Source organism: Canis aureus, chromosome 11 (assembly GCF_053574225.1).
Source record: "Canis aureus isolate CA01 chromosome 11, VMU_Caureus_v.1.0, whole genome shotgun sequence".
NCBI classification, from domain to species: Eukaryota; Metazoa; Chordata; class Mammalia; order Carnivora; family Canidae; genus Canis; species Canis aureus.
This window is the reverse complement of record NC_135621.1, coordinates 35,859,725-35,872,294: the sequence shown is the minus strand read 5'-3', so window position 1 is coordinate 35,872,294 and position 12,570 is coordinate 35,859,725. Positions and strand designations below refer to the sequence as shown.

General features: G+C 43.0%; 1 protein-coding gene across 2 annotated transcripts in view; it reads left to right on the top strand.

The window, feature by feature from the left end:
- LOC144323023 (uncharacterized) overlaps nt 1-12,570 on the top strand; it is a 45,609-nt gene that overhangs the window by 6,599 nt on the left and 26,440 nt on the right. For both annotated transcript variants that reach the window (XR_013388581.1, XM_077913206.1), the window contains exon 2: nt 1,206-1,399. The gene's annotated coding sequence lies outside the window, so the exon portion shown is untranslated. The remainder of the gene's footprint in view (nt 1-1,205; nt 1,400-12,570) is intronic.

Below are 12,570 nucleotides of genomic sequence, written 5' to 3'. Positions count from 1 at the left end.
CATGTAATGTTTCCTTTTAAAAACAAATATTTGGAAATGCCCTCTTTACTATCCTGCTGATACACACATAAGAACCAATAAAATGCAGAACTCTTTTTTAAATTGTAATAAAATATACATAACATAAAATTTATTGTTTTAACCATTTTTAAGTACAGTTTAGTGGCATTAAGGACATGGGTGTGCAACCATCACCACCGTCCATCTTCAGAACTTTCCATCTCCCCAAACTGGAACTCAATACTTATGAATAACACTGACTCCCATTACCTTCCTGCCCAGCCATTCTACTTTGTATCTATTTTGTGAATTTGACCACTCCAGATACCCTATATAGGATTTGTCCTTTTGTGACTGGTTTATTTCACTTAGCTTAAGTCTTCAACATTCAACCATGCTGTAGCATATGTCAAGATTTCCTTCCTTTTTAAGGCTAAATAATATTCAATTGTATGTATATCCCAGGTTTTGTTTATCCATTCAAGTGCTGCTGGACCCTTGGGCTGTTCCACCGTTTAGTGATTGTGAATCAGTGTTCCTATGAATACAGATGTACAAATATCTGTTTGCAATTCTTTTGGGTATATAGCAAGAAGTGGAATTACTGGATCATGGGTAATTGCATGTTTAATTAAAAATTTTTTTTAAATTAAAAAAAAGATTTTATTTATTTATTTATGAGTGAGAGAGAGAGCTTGCATGTGTGCAAATGGATGGGGAGCAGAGAGAGGGAGGGAATCTCCAGCAGACTCCCGGCTGAGTGCGGAGTCCATTGAGGAGCCAGATTTCAGGACCCAGAGATCATGACCTGAGCAAAATCGAGTCTGACGCTTCATCAAACTGAGCCACTCAGTTGACCCTCTATGTTTAACTTTCTGAGGAGCTTCCATATTATTTTTCATAGCAGATGCACCATTTTACATTTATAAAACAATATAACTTTTATAAAGGACAAAAGTAGGAAAGTAAAATGTAATTAAGCAGTATGCAGTGTGTCAGAAAGTCATCCCTGGGCCGGAGTGCATAGAGACAAAATGCAGCAACTGCAAGTCTGCATACCCGTTCTGTGTGCCACAAATGCAGACCAGCCTATAGGTGTGATGCAGCCCAGGCTGTTGCTGGAGTGCACTGAGGTTAGTGATTTTTCAAAAACAATAAACAAATTAAACATTTCTCTCTCCGATTCTCCTGTCCTCACCCAACAGGTCCCCACGCCCCCTCCCCTCTCAGGAGAGCTGTGGCCTTGGGCAAAGGCTGCCCAATTCTGAAGGTGTAGCAGCTGAAGGCTGTCGGGCACCTGTGCCCTCCTTGAGCGACGGCCTTCTGAAGGGAGTGACACCGGGACAAAGCCAACACGTTGGACCCAGAGAGAGCCGACTTACTGGTCACAAGACCACAGGTAAGCAAATGAGGTTTTTTCAATAACTGCAGTGACCTCTGGCTGACAGATGGATTAAATGAGGCCATGTATATAAGATGCCTGTCATGCTTCAGCTGCTTAAAAAGTGAGCTAACGTCCCTCTTTGGAGTCAGCATAAAATAGGGGCTGGCAGGACAGGTAGTGGGTGCAGAGCGCTTGGACTCAGATCTTGTTTTTGCAACTTGTGAGCTGTGTGATGTCAGGGGCTTTTGTGGGAATTAAATGAGATGAGCCGTGTAATAGTCAAAACGGAGCTGCTGTCCTTTGCCTGGATTCTGGTCGGGCCTCCCTCCTAATGTGCGGTGCCCGGCGGTGGCCTGCAGAGGGCGGCATCCCCGCAGGAATGCGGCTCCCCTCCGCGCTGCGGTCCTTAGCCTCCCAAACTAAGGGCAGACAACAGCAAATTATGCAAAGGGCTAGAATGTACCACTGAGATGCCATGGCATGGGAGAAGGGGCCGAATAAAAAAATACATAAATTTATGGGTGGGCAGCTGCAATGAAACAGAATGTAGAAAAATACTCAGACTTTAAAATAAAAAAAACCCAGGCGGAACTTTCTGAGAGCATGCAAGACAAAAGCCTCTTATTGAGAACAACCCACGTGCCCTGTCTTTGGGCCTGTCTTGGGGACCCCTGGAATCTGGTGACGTGTCCCTGATTTGTTTGTACAGTTTGTGTCAGAGATTAAGACCCCCTTTGAAAACCCTTGGAAAGCAACTGGAGGATCAATGATTCAGAGTGGACCAAGATGAGAGTGAAAGATCTCTGGACTTGCACGGCACATCATCCAGTATCTGATTCCTAACAAGCTGAGTGGCTTTCAACGACCACAGGGCCAGCTCTCTGTGGGATGAGGACAACCTTTTGAAAAGTCAGGAGCCAAGGGTCAGTGTGGAGATGAGCATTATTCCATATTCTATGCCACATCCCCCAGAAGTCCTTCCTCGTTTGCCACCATGTTATTCTGCAGGATATCCTTCCAGTTTCTCTAAAATCCTGGCACTTCCTATACACCAAGCACATCTGTGACTCTTTTGGCTCTTGGTGATTAATTGTAACATCTACTACCTGGCCTCTTAGGAGTCTCCAGGGACCATCATTTGCCGTCATTAAACCCAGAAACCCCCACAGCTATTTGCCATGGAGCCTTGCTTCGTATGCGAAAGTACTGTTCTGTTTTTTGTTGTTTTCAACCTAAATGTTTAAATCCCTGCCTCATTCTGTACAGAGCATTCTGCAATTTGCCCTTTTTGCCTAACCCTGTACTCTGGAGAATTTCCCATGCCACACATAAAAATTGACCTTGTTCTTTACAATGACTTGATGGTAATCCATTGTATGGATTTGTCAGAATTAATTTAAGAAATCTAGTCTCGATGGACATTTAGACTCTTTCCAATTTCCCTCTTTCAAAAGCAGTGCTGCAAGACTGTTCTATGTGTCTTGTTGTCCATATCTGCAAGTCCTCCACTAGGATGGATGCCAAAAAATGGAATTGCCAGATTACAGGGGGCGAGTGTTTAAAATTTTGACAGATTCTGTTGAGTTGCCTCCAAAGGCCATACCTATTTACATTCCTGTTTCTAGCACGTTTTTTATTATAGCTCATAGATGACAGGTAAGTTTTAAGTCAAAAACTGATGGGCTTGAGTGGAAGTAAAGCTTAATGGTTAAGAGACAGATACTGCATTCAAATCTGAATTCTACCTCTCACAATTTATGTGAATTTGGCAAGTCACTTAACCTCTTGTGACCTGGTTTTCTCAAGGGTAAATGGGAATATAAATTGTACCTAAATCACAGGTGGTTGTGAAAAGTAAATGAGTTAATGTATGTAAATCACTGAATCTTGTTACAGTGGAATCATTTACAATGTTCTCCACTCTCTGGCCTTGCTTCACTCCTCTCTTTCTGGTCTTTGTTTTTTCACGTGTTTATCACATTGGGGTCAATTACTAATCCCCAGCAGCTCCTTTTAGCAAGCTGAAGTGAAGAAGTGACTTCAGATCCTGGCGTGGTTAGGTTAATAAACCTGTAAACTTGTGCAAGTTAGCTCATCTTTTGGAGCCTTGTTTACCTCAGCTAGAAAATAGGGATCATTTCTGTATCAGGTAGGAATCCTTCTGTTGCTAAGGCTAGGAAACTCATCCCAAACAGAATTCACTGGCTTACATTAAATGGAGAGGCCCCTGATTCCCATTTTAGGCATGTTTTGATCCATGACTAAAAGGCCATATCAGGACCCAATTTCTTCTGTTCCTTTTTGATTCTCCAGTTTTGACTCCATCTTGGACTTCAAGTGGTAGCGAGATGGCTGTAGGCCTCCATGCACTGCACACCCCAGGTTTGCATCCCAAAGGAAAGCCTGTCTGCCTCCATCCCAGCCTTCCTGGCAAAGGCTCCCTGGAGCTCCCTGAAGATGACTGGGTCTTGCACCTGTGCCTGAACCAATCACTAAGGGTAGCAGAGTGGGAGGTGCTGACTGGCTTAGGCTAGACCACATGACCCAACCTTGCAGAATGGAGCTCCCCTGGATGCCTTAGGCTGAACGTGGGAGGAGCATAATCTCGAGTGAGGGCTAGTATCCAAGATCTATAAAGAACTTATTAGGGATCCCTGGTGGCGCAGCGGTTTGGCGCCTGCCTTTGGCCCAGGGCGCGATCTTGGAGACCCGGGATCGAATCCCACGTCGGGCTCCCGGTGCATGGAGCCTGCTTCTCCCTCTGCCTGTGTCTCTGCCTCTCTCTCTCTGTGTGTGTGACTATCATAAATAAATAAAAATTAAAAAAAAAAAAGAACTTATTAAACTCAACAGCAAAGAAACAAACAATCCAATCATGAAATGGGCAAAAGACATGAACAGACATTTCACAGAGGAAGACATAGACATGGCCAACAAGCACATGAGAAAATGCTCTGTGTCACTGGCCATCAAGGAAATACAAATCAAAACCACAAAGAGATACCACCTCACACCAGTGAGAATGGGGAAAATCAACAAGACAGGAAACAACAAATGTTGGAGAGGATGTGGAGAAAGGAGAACCCTCTTGCACTGTTGGTGGGAATGTGAACTGGTGCAGCCACTCTGGAAAACTGTGGAGGTTCCTCAAAGAGTTAAAAATAAAACTGCCCTATGACCCAGCAATTGCACTGCTGGGGATTTACCTCAAAGATACAGATACAGTGAAACGCCGGGACACCTGCACCCCGATGTTTCTAGCAGCAATGTCCACAACAGCCAAATTGTGGAAGGAGCCTCGGTGTCTATCGAAAGATAAATGGATAAAGAAGATGTGGTCTATGTATACAATGGAATTTTACTTAGCCATTAGAAACGACAAATACCCACCATTTGCTTTGACATGGATGGAACTGGAGGGTATTATACTGAGTGAAATAACTCAACTGGAGGAGGACAAACATTATATGGTCTCATTTATTTGGGGAATATAAAAAATAGTGAAAAGGAATAAAGGGAAAGGAGAGAAAATGAATGGAAATATCAGTGAGGGTGACAAAACATGAGAGAAACATAACTCTGGGAAATGAACAAGGGGTAATGGAAAGGGAGGTAGGTGGGGGGTTGGAGTGACTGGGTGACGGGCACTGAAGGAGGGTACTTGGGGGGATGCGCACTGGGTGTTATGCTATATGCTGGCAAATTGAACTCCAATTAAAAAAAAATCCTGAGTGTAAACTGTTGGGTGTTGTTTAGAGAAAGAGAGAATAGATATTAGGGGGCAGAAGACAAGCGTTTGCTCTCATAGCTCTTCTCCAAGAAGCTATGCGTTGTGTGGATGAGGAGGCATATTAATGATTGGCACAACTCCTGGCAAAGTGATACGTGCTGGAAAATTAGTGTCAGTTTTCTGCCAATGTCTCCTATCTGGGGACACTTTGGACATTGCTGCTTTCTCTTTATGTTCTCTTTTTTTTGAGATTTTGTTCACTTTGTAACAATCCCCTAATTTATATTTTTATCCCCAGCCCTAAACTCCCCGTAGATTTAGTCCCATGTCTCTGGTTGACTTTGAGAGACTTTTGATCATTTTCACATAGTTATCTCCCTGCAGTTTATAGTTAACACATCAAAACCCTACTCATCATCTTGAATCTTAAATCAGATCCGCATTCCTGAATCTCACTTCTGCTCTTGGGTCTGCTACATCCATTAGGTACTAAAATTGCTTTGATTTCATTCCTTTCCACATTCACTTGATGTCTCGATCATTTAAAAGACCTTTTCTGCTGTGTGCATGGTGACCCCTCTTGTGAACTGGGTCATTGAAGATGAGGATCTCAGTCCTACTGCCTGGGGTCATAGCTTGGTTTACATGTCTTCTAAGCTGCCTGAACTTGGGTAAATAACCTTTCTAAGCCTCAGTTTCCTCATCTGTAAAATCTATTTTGCTTTTTCCAATGTCTATTTTTTATTTAAATCATGTTTCTTTGATAAAGGATCTAACCTTTAGAGCAGTGTATGGTCTCCTGTCTTGACTACCCTATGTGGTCTTTCCTATTTTACTCCAGCTTATGATTCACTTCACTCTTATTATTTTTTTTCTTCAGCAGCAGATATTTTTGATTTAGAGAGTGTTGGCCAACCCTATAGAAATGCTACTTTCACACCTGTGGAATATCATGTTGCCTGACATTCACTTCTGTAGCACTTCTAATCCTCACCGGCTCTGGGATATGTAATTATATACACCCCCTTCTCAGCTCTGGCTGCTACAGGCCCACTGCTAGATTGCTTGTCTGTTTCCTCTTCACCTTCCAGTGACCCCTAGAAGGCATTGTACCTGGGAGGTGGATTTCTCCAGGCAGAGGCAAATGTACTAGACACAAATATAGGCTCATCTACAGGAACCAATGAGCGTGTGGTGAATTACCTGTGGGGCTGGACTTGACCATGAGTGGCTAAGCAACCTTATGTGAAGTGAAGTAATGTCTGGGAGCAGAGACATAGGGAGCACACCTGGTTGCACATGCATTACACCTGCACTGTCCAATATGATAATATGATAGTCATTAGCCCCAGCCACATGTGGTGATTTAAGTTAAAATTAATTTTTTAAAAGATTTTATTTATTTATTTGACAGAGAGAGAGAGAGAGAGAGAGAGTGCACAAGCAAGGGGAGCAGCAGAGGGAGAGGGAGAAGCAGGGAGCCCTATGTGGGTCTTGATCCCACAACCTTGGGATCATGGCCTGAGCCAAAGGTAGATGCCTGGCTGATGAGCCACCCAGATGCTCCTAAGTTAAAATTAATGAAAAAGAGTTATAAATTTCTGTTCCTTAATTGTACTTATCACATTTCTAGTTCTAATAGCCACTTATGGCCATTGGCATCCATTTTGGGCAGCACAAATATAGAAGAATTCCATCACCCCAGAAAATTCTGTTGAACAGTGCTGTTCTGAAGTGTGGCAACCAGAGTGGGCATGCTAGGGCCTCAGCCAAGGCTGTCAGGAGGGAAAGTAGAGCCCTGCCTCCTAGGCTGATAGGATGTAGGCTGAAGAAATTGTCTTGGTTTCAGAGGTGGGCCCTGGACCTGACAGTGTATAGCATCCAAGGATCAGACAAATCCAAGTGAAGCTCCCTTAATGCTATGCGAGGAGGGTGGTCTAATCTTCTTGGCCAAGCACAATCTTGAGAGACACAGGCAGATGGGAGCCCCCAAGAGACATGCCCTGTGCTGAACACTTTACATAGATGATTTCATTCAACCTTAGGAGGGATAATATTACTTCCATTTTATAGATAAGGAAACTGAGCCACAGAGAAGGGAGCCTATGTGTAAGCACTTCTGAACTGCTCCGTGCTGCCTCAAAGTCAGGCACGAGGGACCTGAACTCTGGGGGAACAGGAGGCTGAAATCTTGGCAGGAAGCTGGCTAGAGTCGGGCAAGCTCAGCTTGGGGTTGGGGCCAGCCCTCCCACTGTCCAAGAGAATTGGAATGTATGGCTGAGAAGAGGAGGCAGGGCAAAGTGGGAAGGGGACACAGGACAGACCTCACTCTAGGGGTGATGCTCATGGTTCAGGGTATGTAGAAGATGCTATAGTCATGTCTTCTGTAGATGGAGAACAAGAGTGCACATCCTCCAGATTAGGATGATTAGGCAGTGCTGGCCATGACATGGACTCTGTGGATCACATAGCCCTTTTCTATATCCTACTTCGGCCATTATTTCTTTGCTGCAGCTGAAGTCCCCTCCCTGAGTATCAGTTTGCTTGTCTGCAAAATGAATATGATAAGATGGCATTTACTACTATCAGCATTATCTTTGTAGCCTCAGGTATGAATCCTATACCTAGCATAACCTCAATAAAAAAATGGAATAGAATTGAATTCAGTTGTGAGGGCTGGAGAATGTTGGGCTGAAACAAGAGTCCACCTGGTTGGAAGGAAAGAGGCCTACTCAGGTCCACACTAGGGCAATAATTACAGGAAATTACAAGGTCATTTACTTCTTGCCCAACGAAGGCATTTGGTTTTTTTGCTGCTGAGAGTCCTGGAGATGTGTTCTTCTATTGTAAAAATGCCCATTCAATGCCACCATTTTGTGACTACTGGCTTTATCAATATCAGGATCTACATTTACTTGATGAATTACTTGGCTCAAGCTAGAAATTACCAAGTTATTGTTGTCCTTTGAGTGGGGATAACATGTTGTACCTGTATACAGGTACACAAACACAAAGAAGTTTAAAGCCATTTGTCTTAATTTAGTTAAGAAATAAATTATTTTGAAAACATTCAGTTTCCAAATATTAAAGCCAAATTTCAAATTAGTTTATCTGTACCTAAGATTGGTACATGGAAGCTTCCTCACAGTTGGCTAGACCCGTATTCTTGTTTCCTGGTGATACTGGTGGACTTTTGGCTTCTCCTGTGTATATATCTTGGAGTTTATCTCAAGATCAGACATACTGCGATCAAGGTCCTCAGCATTAACAATATTGTCAATAAATATTATCAGATATCTGCTATGGATTTGGATGCTACCAACCCTTACCTAACAATACCACCTGGTGCATATATAGGTATAATCCTAACCCAGTTCCCAAGTGACATACCCAGCAAACCCATATCAGGGAGTTGAGTTACGCAATCACACAACCTGATAGACTGAGTATTTGACCTCACACAAGGTGAGGATCCTTGCAATGAATTCCTCAGTTGAGTTCTCCAGCCAGAAAGCTGGACAGGATATATAAATCCTGGGTTCTGCTGTCTGGTGTGTGTGTGTGTGTGTGATGTATGTGTGGTATGTGTGCATGCATGCATGTGCATTAGTGAGGGAGAAGATATACTTCTTAGGACAGGCTTGGGGTCTACGTGAATTGCTGTCACATAGTCCTTTTATCCCATGACTGTGTAGACAACTTTTCATGAAGAAGCCAAAGACTTTAGAAAGCATTTATTAGCTACCAAAGGTGTTAAACTTCTTAAAGATTTCTCAAATAACTTGAAAATAGGGAGACCTGGGTGGCTCAGTGGTTGAGCGTCTGCCTTCTGCTCCTGGGATCGAGTCCTACATCAGGCTCCCTGCAGGGAGCCTGCTTCTCCCTCTGCCTGTGTCTCTGCCTCTCTCTCTCTGTGTGTCTCATGAATAAATAAAACAAAATATTGAAAAAAAAATAGCATGAAAACCAAATTTTAGTTTTCTCTCTACCTTAAAGTATTATCTCCTTTAAGGATTTTTGGGAAAGAAGATAGGGTAGCAATAGGGACAGATTGTCCCTTATCTGCTCTGAGTTGTCTACTAGCACCCTGTGTTCTTCTCCTGATCCCGGTCATGCTGGTTCCTGCCTGAGCAACAAGACACAGTGCCCTTGCTAGGATATTGCTGTGTCTTTGCAAAGGCAGCAGAAGGGGGAAAGTGGGCAAGCAATGCATCATATCCCTGCCCTCTCCTTTATTTTACAGCAGCTTGACCCATCGGGGCTCTATGCGAGTGTCAGATTGCAGTGCAGGATTGAGGGAAACTAAGAGGAAGAAAATTTAAATTATGTGCTAATTATTAATATTTCCATCCTAAGGAAAAGCCCCCAGGGATTTCAGACTCTTTACATGCTGTTGGTCTCTTGTGGGTATCTCTATCTCTTTTTCCCAGGTCAAGACCTCTGCGAGTACATTCTTCCTCTGTTGTGTGCTCTATGTCTGACTTCCAAGAAAATCTCTTTCTACCCATGGGATTGATCCCTCTTCTCCAGTGGGCCATTTCCTAAGTCTGAGTTATTAAGATAAATTGTTCAGAGTGTTGCTGCTCTGGTGAGTCCACAGTTGTCCTTCACCATTGTTTCTGGTATAGTCTGGGGGAGAGTGTTATAGGATTGGCTGAGTCTGGAGACTCTAAGCCTCATGGCAAAGTCCTTGATAATCCTGGGCACCCAAATGAAGTATTGTTTTTTTTTTTTTTTCAAATGAAGTATTGTTGGAAGTCTCCACAACAGTGTGAGTTGTAGCCTTGATTCTTTCCGTCCTCTGATTGGCCAGCTGCTATTTGCTGGGACCTTTCCCTCCCTCCAAATGCTGTATACACATCCAAACTTACCCATATACCATTCCCAAGGACCAAAGTGGATTCTCAACAAGAGGTCCTGTCTACCTCTCTGAACGTGTTTTCAAATCATGCCCCCTCCAGCCTACTGTGAATATGAAATATGCCTACTCCTGACTTGCACAAAGGCCCAGGAAGCTTTGGAATTGCTGTGAACAAGGACCCACTTATTTTCTTAAAGGCTGTTTTCCACCCCTCTCTTTCTGGAAAGAAAATCTGACAGGGTTCATTTCTCCAGCTCATTAATTGTGTCCATTCACCTTTAATACCTGCAAGCAGACCTGATTTTAAAGAGACCCAGTACCAGTTTTATCAGAAACTTAGGTGTTTTGAGTTCATGTTCAACCATTACTAATTTGACATATTTCCCCAAATTCCCAAAATTTATTAAAACAGTCATTGCATTTACCAACAAAATAGTTCATCTGAGTCTTAAACAACATCCCCAGCACCAATAGCGTTTTCACATAGATTATCATCTCATTTGATTCTTTTTTTTTTTTTTTTTATGATAGTCACACAGAGAGAGAGAGAGGCAGAGACACAGGCAGAGGGAGAAGCAGGCTCCATGCACTGGGAGCCCGATGTGGGATTCGATCCCGGGTCTCCAGGATCACGCCCTGGGCCAAAGGCAGGCGCTAAACCACTGCGCCACCCAGGGATCCCTCATTTGATTCTTATAACAATCCTGGGAGGTGGCCAGACCATGTGCTTCCATTCTCTTTTTATAGATGAAAAAGTGATGTTCAGAGAAATGAACTTTCATGTCTCTCAGCTAGTAAGTAATAGTTTAATTGCAAACAACTGATCAAACACTTTTGCAACTATCCTAAGAAGCATTCTCTGTTTAACCTAGAGCCAAGACCTTCCATTTTTTTTCATAAAGCAAATAGAAATTATTTTTCAAATGAGCTTAGGGAACATTTCAAAATGTGAAAAGTGTTGTGGTGGAATTTGGCTTTTTATTTTCGGCTCCATAAGACCCCCCACCCTTCAAATTGTTAGCATAGAGTTCAGCTGGCTGATCTGCGAGCTATTGAAGTCTTCACTTAAAAAAGGAAATCTGATCTCTGTCTAAGTGGCACTAATGTGTAGGCTGAGAGCTGCTACTGTAAATTCAGCAAGGGATTCATTAATGCCATGAGCCTCCTAGAGTGCTGTGGATGGGTGACCTCTGAAATAAAAGCATAACCAGGAAAGATAAGGCTTCATGCATGATCTACAGGACTCTGTTTCTGGTGATTTTCAAGATATCTTAAGTCAGGAGTACTTAGGGCCAGGAAGCCAGGAGTTTGGTGGGGAGGGGAGACCACCCAAAGATTACAAGATACCACAGAATAGATGGTTGGTTCCACTATTCCCTTTGCTGGGAATAGTTTTTGCACTTTTTCTCTTTGCTGGGAAAAATCTACTGATTTTGAAATGACTAGGCTGTAGTCAGTAAGGCTCATGACCTCCTGATGTGAAGATGAACTGGAAAATGTGTCAGAATCCTGTTGGGAGCCTCTGTTGTTGGGAGTGTCACACAGCTTTGTGAGATCCTGACTTTAATATAAGAGATAGGGTAGGGGTACAGGTGGCAATGGCTCTGCTGGACTAGCTCCTGGGAGCTTCCTCTAAGGATACCAAAGCCATCCTGACCACAGGACATAACTGTTTTTATTACAAATCAATGCTCTTGGTTTGGATTTCAAATCAGCTATTTAAAAAATGATGTTCTTCTCCCCAACTGCTGTATAGGGTTTCTCAGGCTGCTGTAACAAAATACCTTAGGCTGGTGGCTTAAACAACAGAAATCTAGTTTCTAACGGCTCTAGGGGCTGGAGCTTCAAGATTAAAGTGCCAGCAGGATTGGTGTCTGGTGGCTTGCACATGGCTCACTTCTTGTTGTGTCCTGAAATGGCTTCTTCTGTGTTTGAGCAGAGAGAGAGAAAAAGGGAGAGAGAGAGAGAGAGAGAGAGAGAGAGAGAGAGAGAGAAGAAGAAGAAGAAGAAGAAGAAGAAGAAGAAGGAGGAGGAGGAGGAGGAGGAGGAGGAGGAGGAGGAGGAGGAGGAGGGAGGAGAGAGGAGAGGAGAGAGGAGGGGGGGCAAGCTACCTAGGGTTTCTTCCTCTTCTTTTAAGGATACCAGTCCTATTGGGTTAGGTGCTCACTTTTATGACGTAATTTAACCTTAATTATCTCTTTCAAGGCCCTATCTCCAAATACAGTCACTTTGGGAGTTAAGGTTTCAGCATATGGATTTTGGGGGACATACTTTAGTCCACAATAACTGTAAGAGGATATCTTTATTTTAAGACATTGAACAATGTTCAACTATAACAAGAAAATGTCAACTGTCTTCTCTACTTCTGCTTGTCCAACTGAGTGACCAGTTCCTATATATTTCTCCACATCTTTCCTTTCCTGATACAAGCACTTGGCACATTGTATTTTTGTTTTTTACAGTAATGAAGTTATATTGTATTTACTACTTTGCAACGTGGTTTCTATCTGACTAACATTAAATTGATTTTTTTAAATCCTGTGGAAATTTCCCATGGGTGTCTATGACTACAGAGCAAGTGTTCCCAGGTAGAGT